Source organism: Chrysemys picta, chromosome 3 (genome assembly GCF_011386835.1).
Source record: "Chrysemys picta bellii isolate R12L10 chromosome 3, ASM1138683v2, whole genome shotgun sequence".
Classification (NCBI taxonomy): domain Eukaryota; kingdom Metazoa; phylum Chordata; order Testudines; family Emydidae; genus Chrysemys; species Chrysemys picta.
Genome location: NC_088793.1, coordinates 88,873,725 through 88,889,405, shown reverse-complemented (window position 1 = coordinate 88,889,405; position 15,681 = coordinate 88,873,725). Strand labels below are relative to the sequence as shown.

Genomic DNA, 15,681 nt, shown 5'->3' with positions numbered 1-15,681 from the left:
TTACATTCTGTGTCTTACATACAACACTTCAATAAAGATTTCAGACTAACTCTCTAACTTGTCCAGGTCATTTTGAATTATAATCTTGTCCTTCCAAAGTGTTTGCAAACCCTTCCAGCTTGATGTCATCTACAAAGTTTTATAAGCATACCGTCCCCTCTGTTATCCAAGTCACTAATGAAAATGTTGAATAATACTGGATGCAGGACTGGATGGGGAGGAGGGATAGCTCAGTGGTTTGAGCATTGGCCTGCTAAACCCAGGGTTGTGAATTCAATCCGTGATGGGGCCATTTAGGGATCTGGGGCAAAAATCAGTACTTGGTCCTGCTAGTGAAGGCAGGGGGCTGTACTCAATGACCTTTCAGGGTCCCTTCCAGCTCTATGAGATAGGTATATTTACATATGCCCTCCAGTTTGACAGCAAACCATTGACAACTCTGCTCTGAGCATGGGTTTTTCAACCAGTTAAGCATTCATGTTATGTTAATGTTCTGGCCACTGTTTCATCTTCCTCTCTCTACTGCTTTCCATGTGCAGTAGGCCTGACAGTGACCTCAGTTAACTAACCTTGTGGCTTCTGCTGTACCATCTATTAGCCAAATTCTAAAATAATCTGGGAACAACTTTGCAAAGTTGCTTCAGCCTGCATGTTTCAAATGTGTAGAAGGAGTCTTGGGCATCAGTGGCACCTGGGTGTCCCTGTAGCACAATTTCTCCTGAAGACTGAAATGCTTTAGTCTATCTCAAGTCAGAGGTATCTGGATTAAATTTAATGGAGGTCAGACTTGATGATCTGATGGTTCCTTCTGGCCTTCAACTTTACGAAATTATGGAGTGTTGAAAAGTGGTAGCATTAACCCTTTCCATCTACTTATCTCTATGCTCCAGCATATCAATGTCCACTTCAATATGTTTCATGAGATGCCGTCTTACTCTACTAATATTTTAGTCTGTGGGTCCCTGGGGTCAGGTAAAATGTTACAGTAAAGCTCAATTTACTTCCTGATATTCTGGACAATCACCTGCATTTTAAATGGTGCATCCTCATAAAGCCAAATTTTAGAAACATGATACCTAATTTTGCACCCACAATTTTGGGTTCAGTCACAATTGTGTTTATAACTTGAGTCTGCACTTAACTGTGAAATCTAGGGGCCAGATCCTTTCAAATGATGGGAAAATGGCATAGCTCCATTGACTTAAATGCAGGTACGCTGATTTCTACCAATTACAGATCTGGTCAGTGGATAACAAACTATCTGACATTTGGGCTCAGTCTGCTAGTTAGAAGTGCTAACTGTGACTTCTTGGACACCTTAAGTGTGCCTTTAACTGGACTTACATTTGACTGCTGACCCAATATCCTAGGGTGTTTGGAAGCTATTATAGAAAATGTCCAACTTCAGACTGTAAGGGGAAAAAGTGAAAAGTGCAGACCCATATTCCCACACAATGGTACTTCCTCATTTGTTCATAGGTATTCAGGAAGGAAGCAAGGTTACCTCCCTCTAGCACAAGGAAAACAATTTAGAATATTCTCACTACCCTTTGCATAATACCAATGGCACAGCTGCTTTGGTTACAGCTTTTGTTGCTTCTCCTGCTGCTTTAGTATGATGATGATGCTGCTTCTCATTGTGCTGCCCCTGCTCTTCATGCTACACTCCCTGCTTTGTCTGCTTCTCATACTTCAGCTTCTTCCATTCCAGGATTCAGTGCAATACTGGGTTGTCTGGCCTGACCTGTCTGTTTCCTCAGGCCCTCTGCCTTGTCATCTAATTTGATGTTGTCTTTACCCTCTGATTCTCTCCAACCTACAGATTGCAGTGGGCACCCAGCCATGGAATGGAACCAGCTACTGGGCACAGAATATACCCCACTGCTTCTGGGCATGGATTGCAACCCATTAGCCATCTGTTTGCCTGATCATTATGAATAAAGGCTGCCCTGAGCTAGTCCTTAGCGAGGCCTTTAACATCCTTACCTCTGTCTTCACACAGCCTTACTAACAGAGCTTTCCTGAACTCCCTGCAATTAATTGGCACCGTGCCACTCTGAATTTAACCTTCCTTATCTTGAAACTAGACTTTGAAAGGAACTAAACAGTTCTTTGTTCATTGAACATCTTCTGGTTCAGTCTGACTGCTCTTTTTGTATGTGTGTCAGAGAGCAGGGTGTATGTGGGGGATACATTCTCTAGTTCACCAGCTGCCACTAAGTGTATCACTTCTCTCTTGGGCACCACAAATCCATGCCAGTTCAGCGTTCACCCCATTGAGACAGCCTGACATGTTTCTTCATGTGGTGCAAAACCACATGTTTTGTTTCACTTGAACTTAAAATGAAGAGATTGGCATAGGTTAATGGTGCTCTAATACAAACACTGTTCTTTTTATCCCACCTAATGAAGGCTGATATAACTGACATGTTTTGGGAACATGTTTTTAAGAGATGTACACTACAGGCAAAGAGCACTACAATACAATCATAGGGTGAAATCCTACACTATGCTATGTGTGAGTACTGCAAGGTGAAGAAGCCGCCTCTTCTCTCTCTCCCATGTAAGCAGAAGGGAAGGGTCTCTGCATAGCATACTAGTAAGCAGTCGGAAGAGGGCCTATCACCAGCACTCCCATCACACTGTAGAAGAGGCATAGTCTACTAACTAGAGTGTGTCTCCAGCCCTTTAGCCAGCTAGCACGTGCTACTGCTGCTCCTGTTAACATCACTGCTCCTTTTAAAATAAGCTGTCAAGTGTGCCTGGCAGTATTTTCTCCTAGCCAACCGTGAGCTAGTCGGTCCTGCAGCTGTAGGATGGCTTTTGTGCTAGATGCATGTCTGCTCCATCTGGAGCCCTCTGACTCCACTCTTTGACTAAAATAATGGCAGGATGTTGTCATTAGAATTTATTTTATTGTACAAACTTAGATTGTCAGCTCTTTGGACCAGGGACTTTTTTGTTCTTGTACAGTGCATTGCACAGTTGGGCCCTGGTCTATGATGGGGGTGGGGGAAGGCTTCCAAGTGCTATCGCAGTACAAAAAATAAATTATTTTACAATAGTTGCAGGCCAAAATATTAGTGGAAACATGAAGATAATTCATTTATGTGTGTAAATTTGTTTGATTTGAATGAATGTATTAAAAGGTTTTGTTAATGCCCACAAATGTTTTCCTAAAAGATAAGTAAAGATGTATTTATTAAACTTACATGGTGTCAAGTATCAGGAGGTAGCCGTTTTAGTCTGTATCCACAAAAACAACAAAGAGTCTGGTGGAGGTGCTACCGGACTCCTTGTTGTTTTTATTAAACTTAGTTTCTTTTGAGATCACATCCAGCCCACTGTTTCCAGAGATCAGGTCCTTCATGTAGGAATCTACATAAAGACACCCTTTAAGTCTATTCTGCTTAATTAGTTGTCCATTACCTTGTCTTGAGACCCACCCTTAATGCAATAAGGATCAAAGTGACACTTAATTGGAGAGAAGGGCTCTTCCTTCCTTCTGGGAGTTGCATGTGGACTGTATCACTCTTGCAGTGACTGCAAATGTTGTTCAATAGATTAAGGCCTTGCCTTAATGAAGGACTATATTACTAGCTCTCCTCACTTTGAGTGATCCCTCTCAATTCTTTGCTTAGTCCAACCTCTCAAGGATAAAGATAAAGCATAAGCCATGCTGCAAACTCTCTCTCTCCCTAGTTTCATTTGGAATTTCATAAGAAGAAAATAACAAAATTACAAGTAACTCCATTCAAAAATATTCACCCTATCACAAATTGGTCTGTTACAGCATACAATCACCCATCTCAAAATTAGATACATCAGTAACTTGGTATTTGTTCCATTCATAGTGAGGAAACCCTGACTAATTACAAAGTGAAATATTGCCCTTTTTGTGACTGAAATTTGCAAATACTAATGAGATTATATAATTGTGCTGTCAATTAATTAACAACTGTTTATGTATGGTTTTTGGCATGTATTTAGAGAGATGTTGCAGTGTCACTATGAGTCTGTTAGAATTCTGACTGAGTTTGGCTAATTAACTCAAATCCACTCGAACCTCACATAAAATGCACTTGAGTACAAAATTTAAAACTGTTGCTTGACAGACAGAGAAGCCATTCTGACACCATTGTTGCCCCTCTGCTAAGCAGTAGCAGAAGACTAGGACATTGCAGGTTAGAGTCCCAATTGTAAAGAAATGAGTGGCACTGAGCCACAGTGTATTCTAAATGTAACTCGTTTTTATTTACGTGTGTATATCAATCCTAGAACAGAGATGGTCAAACAGCATTCGTGGCAATATATCCTTTTGGGAATCTCAGCACAACAATGCCTGGGTCACAATGAGCAACTCTTCCTTGACAATTGACTCTAATCAGACAGCAAACTCTCCTGCTACTCATGCAGGTACTCCTTTCAAGGACCACTGCCTCTACATAGTTTTTGTTGTATAAAGCCATGTCTTCTCAAGACAGAACATACATGCTAAGAGACCATGGAATGCTGTATCATAATGCCACCTGATAACACCTACCATAATATTGGTTCAGCTAAATTCAAATATATGTTCTACCTCTGTCTTCCATGGTTTGTAACTTTCTGAAACATTGACCTGCTGGACTGAAATTTTCCAAGCTTGGTCTCTGCCTGAAGGAGAGCTTGGTTGGAAAGTTTGACGAAAAATGATCAAGTCATTACTTTTAGTATAAGGAAAATTGAAAATGTTTTTGCTCACTATAAAAATAAAATACTTCCAACCTTTTTTAATAGGAGTTCCATCTCTGAGGCACAAAAAACTAGGACATTTGGAATGATCCTGAGCCCATAAAACTAGCCAGCTGACAGTGTTTAATGAGCACCCTTACAAATTTCCCAGGAGAGCTACCTCAAAAAAGGGACAATCCTGGGGAAATCTGGATAGGTAGCAACCCATTTTTTTTTTTTTGAATAGGCATGTAACCAGAATGTCTGGGTATAGAAAGCTGAAATTTGGTATCCAAATAATCCTCACTTGAAGTGCTTTTGAGTAGTCTAGTGAAATCTTGGTTTTGGTTTGACTGAGTTATGACCTGTAAAAAATTGTATGCTGGGCATCTGTCCGTATTTTGTATATCTTTTTGTGTATCTAAATGAAGGCTGTGTTGCACTTGCTGTGTGACTAATTTATAAGTTTATTGAGTATGCAAAGGGGTGAGATAAGGCTGCTCACAATTTGTACAATATGCATGATGCTCTGATGTACCTTATCAGCTCTTCATTGGAGATGGGTATTCTGTGGGTCTCCTAAGGAAAATGGGATAGTACATTTCAGTGGTTTGTAATCCAATAGTTCCAAATCATGGAGTTCACATACTCTATCACCACTTTGTTTCAACTTGACAAATCTCCAGAGTTCTAAAGAGGTGAAGCTCCTTGTCATTTCATTGCTTTTCCCCATATTTTTTTCTTTTTTTAACAAACATACAAACAAAGAAACAAAAAAAAAACACCTAGGAAATCCCATATAAAATCTGTTAGAAGGTTAAGGTCCTGATCTTGCAAAGCCTTATGCATAGGAAGAATAATTCCCTCTACTGAAGGAATTACTGTTTGAAATTCTGCGGTCTTTGTTATGCAGAGGTCAGACTAGATTACGGTCCTTTCTTCTGTCCTTAGAATCTATTAATCTATGTATTTAGCTTTCAGCACATGAGGAATCCCCATTGAAATCCAGCACCTGGCATCTCTCCACCACCTCTCTGAAACTACTATCGTGTTCTCCAGAATTTCATCTTTTATTTAAATAGAAAAAGTAAATCTCTAGCCATTATGATTTTGACAAAAACCTCAAATGTGAATGAAGGGTATGTCTTCACTGCAGTGTGATAGGCACTTGGGCTAGCCTAGCTCAGATGTGAGCAGCTGCAGTGTAGAGCCACCCCTGACCACTTTCACATTGTGTCTGTACTCATCTGTGTGAGGTGGTAGGACTTTTGCAGGCATGTCCCATGGTTTTTAGCACTCCATGTTTTTCCCAGTGGATTGTGGGAGAACTTGTCTCTTCTGGGCATGCAGGGGAACTGTGGGAAGGCATTGGAGGGTTATCCTCACTGGAGTGATTTAATATGTGTCCTCACAAAGGGGGTGGGTTACAGCACTTGGGCTTTAACATGTAGGCCAGGACAGGACAGTTAGCCTGGGTTGAAAGCACTGATGCATCTGGGAAAGGCTTTGTTTGTGGATGGGTGTCAGCTTAGCAGCATGGTCTGGGTTGACTGAAGTGAAGATAAGCCCTGAGTGTAGCCAATACAGGGATATCTATGTGACTCTGCCAGGAGCCTACAGCAATATCTCAGAGGGGTGAGAATTGCACCATTCATCACAGTGAGGTGTTGTTTCAGATGCCCAGTGATGACTTACATTTGACACTTAACGGTTTCATTCTTTGTGTAATAAAGGAAAGGGTAAGTCACACTTCTACACAGTTTACTGTGAGGTCTCATTTTTTTAGTGTCAAGAGTAGGTGGTGGTTGTGTAAGCTTAATCACTTGTCTTTTCCCCAACTGAGGAGTCGAGTCCAAAGAACATAGCAGAGCCCATGGATATACACCTCTACCCCGATATAACGCGGGCCTCGGGAGACAAAAAATCTCACCGTGTTATAGGTGAGACCGTTATATCAAACTTCCTTTGGCCTTCCCTGTTCCTTGTTCCTGACCGTCCCCTCCAAAGACCCCCATCCCGCCGTGTCGCTTGGGGGAGGGTGGGCGCTGGGGAAAGGTCCTGCACTCACCTGCGGCGGGAAGCGGAGCACTGGGACTGGGAGCTGGCAGAGTGGAGCTGGCTGAAGCTGGGCTGCTCCGCTTTCTGCCACCAGTGAGTGCAGAGAAGTTGGGTAAAGGCCCCCCCACCCCCCCGCATTCACCTGCAGCGGGAAGCGGAGCGATGCGGCCCCAGCCCGCTCCACTCTGCCAGTTCCTAGCCGCGGCGCTCTGCTTCCCGCCACAGGTGAGTGTGGGGAGGTTGGGGAAAGGACGGCCCCCGTACTCACCTGCGGCGGGAAGCGGAGCGCCATGGCTGGAAGGTTGCAGAGTGGAGCTGGCTGGGGCCGGGCTGCTCCGCTTCCGCTGCTGCCAGTGAGTGCGGGGGGGAGATCCCTTCCCCCAAACCCCCTCCCCCAAACGACACGGCTGGGGAAGCAGAGCAGGCTGCTCCCAGCCCCCCGCTAATCCCCAGGGTCCACTCTGGGACTGCGGGGCCCCCAAAAGTGCCCCCCACACAGCTCTTGCCTCCCAGACTCTGGCGGGGGAGCCTCTGACCACCCCCGAGACCCTCTACCCCTTATCCAACCCCTCGGCCCCGGCCTGGCCTGGCACCCTTAACACGCTGTTCAGAGCAGCGTGTCAGAGCTTTGCCACCTTGTATGCGAACCCGCATTATATCGGGACGCGTTATATCGGGATAGAGGTGTATTCAGGTCCCATCAAGGGGAAGTCCAGTAAAGCTCAGAATATGGATGATGATCTTTGTGCAAATAATCAAATCTACAGCAAGTGGTGTATTGTGTTAGAAATGTGGGTGGTGCTTATTTTGGGATGGAACTTGGAAGAGGACCACAACCTTTCCTCTGCCCCCAGTCTGAGTCTGTCTAGAAGGAATGTTAAAATAAAGTTTTTGGGAAGCCCTGATCTGGACCACAGTAAAACTATAATGTTCAAGAAAAAAGGGGGATGGCAGGAAATACCTGATTTTTTTTTTCAATTTATTTTTTAACTGATTATTTTCATATTTGTGCATCTGAAAGGACTGATATTTGGAAGAGGAACTCTTTAGGGACAGTTCCTTAGGTCAGATATAATGTAGAAATATTTCCCAGGTCTGGAAACTTCTGCGGATGAGCTGGGGCAAAATCTTGGATATAATAATTCAGATTTTGTACTAAGAACCATGATACAACTTTATAAAGTGCTCCCTAAATTTAATCCAGAAAATAATTTAGTATGTGGAATGGCTGGGATCTTCCCACCTTTTCCCTTATTTAAATACCATTAATCTGGCCTACCTCATTTTCTGGCAATGATGCATGAATGCAACTAGCTGGAGCCTGTCAATATATCTTCAGAGTTGCTGAGTCTGTTAATTAGTTTGACTTTAAAATAGGAACTTTAAGTATTCCCAGTGTATGACCTTTTCTTTGGAACCCTTTTGCTAACTAATGGCTGGTTTGTTATATTTCAAAGTTTCCATCTGGTTAAAACTTATTGAATTATATTTTTGAGTGTTTATATGAAGTATCTAATAGTAATCTAATAACATTATTTTTTTCCTGTCCTTTATGTCTATAACTTTCCTTTATTTGGAATGTCTACCATTTCCCATGATTTGCAATGGGACATAAGTTGCCTAGTGGGATTGAAGGTGTTCATGTCTTGGGTAAAAAATCACCATTACATCAATAGTAGGAAGGAGAAATCCCCACTAGAGATGGCTGCTGTCTCCTGATGTTTTTAATGGGACTGAAGCCACAGGCTTCCCTCTGAGAAGATGGATACCAATTCACACAGCCATCCTCAAACCTACCAACATGTGACACAAGCGATTGAAATGTGTGAGCAGTGATTAAAATGTGGAACACCTGTTTTTTGTTGTGCATAGCATAGTAATTGACAAAGTATAAAGTGTTAAGGATTTTGTTCACAATGTGAATTAAATCTTTTTTTATTAAAGAAAACTGGAAAAACAGGGACTTTATCATCCAACATTAAGGACCCCACATTCCCCAGGTCATCCACAGGACTCCTCAGCCCAGGCATATACCTCTTGAGGAATAATCATTAACCCTCCTGTAGACTAGCCATTAGAATGGGATGCACACTTAGTTGTTTACTAGACAACAGTAGGACACCAGATCTCATGTTTGTTTTCCAGCTCTGGGGGAGGAGTGTGGGATAGTGATTATAGCAAGGTGGTGGGTCCTATTCCTGGCTTTTGGAGGAGAGTATGGTCTAGAAGTGTCCCATAGCTTGGCATTTCCTTGCCATTTTAGACTTTGCATTTGATATCACACTTAGCCAATCTTATTTCTTTTAAAATGAAGCTTTTGTTTATAGGAAATAGGTTATTTTGTGTGTGTAATATTTCCCTGACAGATCCACCAACTGACTCTTTAAGGATCTATAAGCATACTTGAGTAACTTCTCACATGTGGGTAGTCCTTCTTAGTCACTTGGGTGAGTGTTTGCAGTATCAGGCACTAATTTTGTAATACATGTATGACTTCTGATTATCATTTAAATGTATATTTATAATTAAACATGACTATTATGATAGTGCCTAAGCACCACCCAAGGATGGGGTCCCATTGTGCTAGGCACTGTACAAACAGTAGTAGATGGTCCCAAAAGCTTACAATCTAAATAGGCAAGACAGACACAGGGTAGGTGAAGGGATAGAACACACCGACAGAATGTGATGGTGGTAAGCATCATGTTAGTTTCATGATTTAATTGATTTCCTGGTTTAGTTCGGAGGGGATCAGCTAAATGGAGAGGGAAGGGTGACAGGTCAGGGGAGACAAGGATAAAAGGGGCAGGTGTTGAGTAAAGAGATTGAGGAAGGGGGAGGGGAAAGGTTGGAACAAACAGCCAATCAGCATGGGGAGGAGAAAATCCTGTTCTATTAATCTGACATACCATTAAATTTGATATTTTAACTATGACCAACCCATGAAATATAATTATATCAAAATATTGTCCCTGTCATTCTGTATAAAGAAGAAATATACATGCCCACTTACATATTAACCATGATAAATTTATTAGGAGAGATCATAAACCATCACATTACATTTTGGTTTAGTGGTCTTCTTCACAGCATAACAGGAGTAATTTAAAGGGAGTTCTGAAGCTGTCAGTTGAATCACTTAGTAAACTAATTTTGGTTCTCTTAATCTTTTTTTGTATTGTGTTTAAATAAATATTTCTTTTTTTTTTACAGTGATGTGAAGTACAAAACATTTTATGAAATACTTTGCCAGTTGCGCTACCTGCTTGTCTCCGTAATGTAAGCATTTCAGCCAAATTTTCAGAAGCACTTTGTAAGTGCTCAAACCTCAGTTAGGCACCCAAAAATTGAGGTAACCAAGATCAGTGTCCATTATTTGAAACTCTTGACTTGTCTTTTAACTAAACTCGAAGAAAGTGTTTATGTAATTCTTGTTGTATAGGGGGAAATATAGCTACATTAAAAGAAAATTGTCAGGGTTGCTAAGTAAAGACCTCAAAAGTTAGGAAACGCCAACATATAGGTTACCTGTGCAACATTAATTTGCCCCCCTGGTGCACATGCATCATTATACAGTTTTTAATCAGATAATCACATACTGTTTTTCCCCCATAGGCCCCCTGCCTCGTTCAGTGCATAGAATGGACAGTGCTCTATTAATGAGCATCTCTTCAGTATTTTGTTTTCTTCTTTGAGTTGGAGGCCTCATGCCTTATTTACTTCACACTATTCTAAGCTGTGAAGACAGAATTATTAATTTCCTCCTGAGCTTCTCTATGGCACTTCTCATTATAGTATTTCAGTGCTTCATGAAAATTAATGAATTTATTTTCACAGAACCTGTGAATGTGGGGGGTGCTTATTATCCCTGTTACAGTTTGGAACTGAGGCAGAGGGATATTAAGCTCAAAAGTACCCACTGATTTTGGGTGTCTAATTTGAATACCTATTAGAGGGTCACAGAAGAGGAAGTTGGAGAAGGGTGATTTGAGCCTGTTGGTTTATGTAGGAAGAAGGAAGTCCATTATCAGAACCATTCCATAGTTTTGTAAGCTCAGGTCCAGTGCAGTGATGGGGTTCACTTTCAAGCTGATGATTTTTTATTAAGAACAAAAACAAATAACTGGTTTGCCTATCTTTGCCACAAACCAAGAATGAACTATGACTCTCTCTGGCAGGGTGTGAATGGCAGAAAAGTTGAAGGGCACTTCTTTCATAATGTCACAACCAGTCCAGTAAATCTGTTTTTATATATATCCCATTAGTTATACTTAAACTTCTGTAAAGCGTTTGACTAGGTAAGGCACTACATTTTGATGAAAAAATTAGAATATGAAATTAATATTGTACACATTACGTGGTTTAAAAACCAGCTACGTGATATACCTATCTCATTGGGCTGGAAGGGACCCTGAAAAGTCATTGAGTCCAGCTCCCTGCCTTCACTAGCAGGACCAAGTACTGATTTTGCCCTAGATCCCTAAGTGGCCCCCCTCAAGGATTGAACTCATAACTCTAGATGTAGTAGGCCAATGCTCAAACCCCTGAGCTATCCCTCCCCAATCTCAAAATATAACTGTAAATGGGGAATCGTCATCAAGCATGTGTTTCCCGCAGGGATTGATTCTTGGTCCTATGCTATTTAACATTTTGTCAATGACCTGGAAGAAGACATAAAATAATCACTGAAAGCTTGCAGATGACCTAGAAATTGGGTGAGTGGTAGATAATGAAGAGGAAAGTTCACTGAGAGCAATCTGGATCACTTGGTAAACTGGGCACAAGCAACCAACTTGTGGTTTTAATATGGTTAAATGTATACAGCCCATACTTATAGGATGGGGGGCTCTATCCTGGGAAGCAGTGACTCTGAAAAAGATTTGGGAGTCATGGTGAATAATCAGCAGAATATGAGCTCCTGGTGCAACACTTTGGCCAAAAGAGCTACTGGGATGCATACATGGGAATCTCAAGTAGTAGTAGAGAGGTTATTTTACTGCTTTATTTGGTACTGGTGCAACTGCTGCTGGAGTACTGTGTCCAGTTCTGGTGCCCACAAATCAAGAGGATGTTGATATATTGTAGAGGGGGGCAGAAAAGAGCTGTGAGAATGATTTAAAGGATTTAAAAACATGCCTTATAGAGAGAGCTTGAGCTCTTCAACCTATTTAGCTTAACAAAAAGAAGGCTAAGGGGTGACTTGATTAATCTAAAAGTATCTACATGAGGAACAAATATTTAATAATGGGATCTTTAATTTAGTAGAGAAAGGTGTAACATGATCCAATAGTTGGAAGTTGAAGTGAAGCAAATTCAGGCTGGCAATAAGCACTAAATTTTTAGCAGTGAGGATAATTAACCATTAGATCAACTTACCAAGGGTCGTGGTGGATTCTTCATCTCTAATCATTTTAAAATAGAGATTGGATCTCTTTCTAAAAGATGTGCTCTGGGAAACATTTTGGGGAAGTCCTATTGCCTGTGTTACACAGGAGGGCACACTAGATGATCCCAGTGGTCCCTTCTGACTTTGGAATGTATGAATCTAAGAAGTGGTAGCATAATGTTTTAAAATATGGATTGAGTCATTAAATTTTGTGACTTACTGCGAGTCCATAAAAGTCATAACTAAAGAACTTGCCATGATAAAGTATATCAAAGCAAATATGTCCATCACCAATCTTTGTCATGTTTTATTTTCATATTAGTGACATGGCTTAGAGGTTATCTATGGAGTAGATGTAATCACTTCTCTGCTACCAAGGAGCCCAGGTCCCACTGTCTCTTATCTCTTTCTCACTTCTGTCTAGACCAGGGGTCAGCAACATTCGGCACGCGGCTCGCCAGAGTAAGCACCCTGGCGGGCCGGGCCAGTTTTATTTACCTGCTGACGCGGCAGGTTCGGCCGATCGTGGCCATGGTTCGGTGTCCCGGGCCAATGGGGGCGGCGGGAAGCGGCGTGGGCGAGCGATGTGCTGGCAGCGGCTTCTCGCCGCCCCCATTGGCCCAGGATGGCGAACCACGGCCAGTGGGGCCCGCGATCGGCCGAACCTGCCGCGTCAGCAGGTAAATAAAACTGGCCCGGCCCTCCAGGGTGCTTACCCTGGTGAGCCGCGTGCCGAACGTTGCCGACCCCTGGTCTAGATTCATTGGTCTCTTATTAGTCATCCGGTTTGCAAGGAGTGTCCCTCTTGGTTTACAGTAGTGACAGCCTAGATATTAAGAGAGCTATACTTCTCCATTCTCTGACATGCTTTAGGCACCTTGAATATTCAAATTTCTTTTCAAAATTTGGTGTTTCGACGGAGGCTGTAGCTAGCTTCCGCTCTCCCTACTGCAGGAAACTTCCTTGTCAGTGATAGTGGTCCTTAGCCTGTTTCCCTCAGCTTTCCTTGCTCCCCCATTATCCTTTGTCATGTCATAAGTAACAAGTATTTCTACTCCTAACAATAAAATAGCATTACATTTTTATTATTCAACTTAAGAGGAACCTGAGTGACTGTTTCAGATACAATGCCACCAAAGAAACCTGGCTGAGAGTAAATTAACTCCTGTCATGTATGGAATATGATTAGTTTCCCAGGTTCAGCTTCCTTCATCAAGCCCACCTGGTCACTCCATGGTATAAAATGTTACAATCTCAATGTTCTTTAAAATGTTTGCAACACTTTTTTCCTTCTTCATATGTTGAAGGAGTATCTCCTTGATGCAATTCATGATTACAATAAACATTTTATAATTTTTGTCTCCATATGTTGTTTCATTGAAATAGCTATTGTATTAATCCTTTCCACCCTAAAATGTACTTGGCCTTCATGGAGCATTTTATCATACTATTTTAATTTCCAGTTATTACTCGCTTTTCTTCTAATTCAGAATTCAAAAATAGATGCTGCAAAAAGTTTAATGGTGATAGTTCAATATGTGGCAATTTTTGGTTTTGGTTTTAAACGGGCATTGAATCAATATATACTAGTTGTATGGTACTTTATGTCACTGCTTAGCCTGAAGTGCTGGCTTTTGGTTGGGGCACTAAATTGAAACTAAGGTTCTGACCTCTTAATTTCATTGGAAAAAAGATGGTATGGCACTCTTTGCAAGGGTAGGGATGTTAATTCCGGTGTCCTGGCCAGATTTCAATTTGAATAAATATATTCTGCCTACAATTCCTGCTGAAGTTTCAAATGAAGAAATTATTGCTTTACTTCCCCTCCTAAGAACTGTTGTACAGTGTTGTAGGCACAGAATGAGTGCTGCATGGCACCTCACAGAAGACACCTTTGTGTGTTGGGAGCTTGATCCTGTACTTTGTACTGTCAGTAAAGCACTTTATGATCTTTGGGGATGAAAGCAACTGTATAAACATCATATTATTTGGTCACAAGACTGGGGTAATTCGTTGAGTAATATTGGCCAGTTGGAAGATGCGTAGGATGCAGTAGTGCATGATCAGTGCAGGTGTGAATTGCACCCTCAGAGCTAAGATGTGTGGGTTGCTATTATTAGTGTCCTCAATTACTGAAGTATGCAAGCAAGAGATGACTAAAAATCATGCTACACATTTTTTTGGCCTTTGGTTGCCACTGTCTCGAAGAAGATAAATAAAATGGTATTTGATGTAAAAAGCCAAAATGTCAGTATGGTGGAAATATATAAATAATTTCCATTAGAAAGACACCCCAACCTATACTGACCCCATGTAAGAGCCAGGAACAATCACAGTACTTGAGTACTGATGAGGTTAGTGATTAGGTGGGGAGGAAACCGCAGAGCTGGCCAGTGCAGATGAGAACACATGCTACTTTCTCTGAAAGGGTGTCACAATAGTCACATTGTGTCTGTGTGATATGGAGCTCTGAGAGGCATTATGTCTGACACACAATGCTTCCCAGAGCTGGCACTTGGTTAGTGTACCTTTGGACTGCCCCAAGGCAGGGCAGCAATTCCAAAATACAAACCAAACCCATGAGTTAGGCTGATATACTTCTTATTGCTTTACAATCAAAGGAGTCTGTTAGTTACCAATGTACAAGTAGAGCTCAGATTTAAAAGAAAAAAAAACAGATTTATTTTATTTTGTATTGTAGGAGACAACAAAGAATAGGTGCACCTTCAAAAAAAAGTAAGTGGTCCTCTTTTTTTACACATAATTGTTCAATGTAAATATGCATTCATTTAATTGTGATAAATTTTAAGGTTGTTGTTGGACCAAAAGTGTATTTTCAGTTATTGGCACTTATTCTGGGATGCAAGTGGGAGGTAGGCATCCATGGGAGCTTTAGAGGGGCACTGGCAAAATGTGATTGAGCATGCAAATGGGTTAGGTTCTGGTTGTAGTGCTAGGGGATAGGTGCTTTCAGCTTATTTTCAGAATTGTGCAAAGTGCAACCATGCCCAAATAATCAGGGCCATCTCGAGTGAGAGCGAGGTGGTGTGAGGAGTAAGATAGTGGGGGCACTGGCCTCACCCATGCTTAGTGGGCTTGGATGGGGATCAGATTGGGGTACCCTCACCAGTCAGTGTGGCGTTCTCAGCTTTTTAGCAGAGGACGAGGACAAGGAATCCTATCACTTTTTATAGTCAAGTCATGCTGTTGCAGCCTGTTATGCTTTTTAGTGGGTGTTTTTGTGCCTGTAGGACCAATTAGAATATACTAATACGAGAGCAGATGGTGAGGCCATGCAGCCTAGGGCTTCCTGCTTCTTGGTTTTGAGAATTACTTTCTCAAGTGGCCTTACTGGTTTGTCTGATTCATCTCCAAATGCAAAAAGATTATTTTTAAATCATCATTATGCAAGCCCAGGGTCCTTCCAGCTCACCTATGTTAGCACAAACAATTACATGGCCTCCAACTCATCCTCCAGCTCCCCTCGGAACCACCCCAAACCCCCGTCAGTTTTACTCTTACCC

At 41.7% G+C, this 15,681-nt stretch overlaps 1 protein-coding gene across 20 annotated transcripts in view; it reads left to right on the top strand.

Annotated features, from left to right (window-relative positions):
• Positions 1-15,681, top strand: part of HS3ST5 (heparan sulfate-glucosamine 3-sulfotransferase 5) — a 263,407-nt gene that overhangs the window by 15,219 nt on the left and 232,507 nt on the right. For 15 of the 20 annotated variants that reach the window (XM_065588339.1, XM_065588336.1, XM_065588331.1 and 12 more), the window contains exon 2: positions 14,859-14,893. The exons of 2 other annotated variants lie outside the window; for them this stretch is intronic. The gene's annotated coding sequence lies outside the window, so the exon portion shown is untranslated. Of the gene's footprint in view, positions 1-9,983; positions 10,051-14,858; positions 14,894-15,681 lie in introns of those variants that run through there. 3 more of the 20 variants (XM_065588338.1, XM_065588351.1, XM_065588343.1) reach the window with 1 other exon arrangement.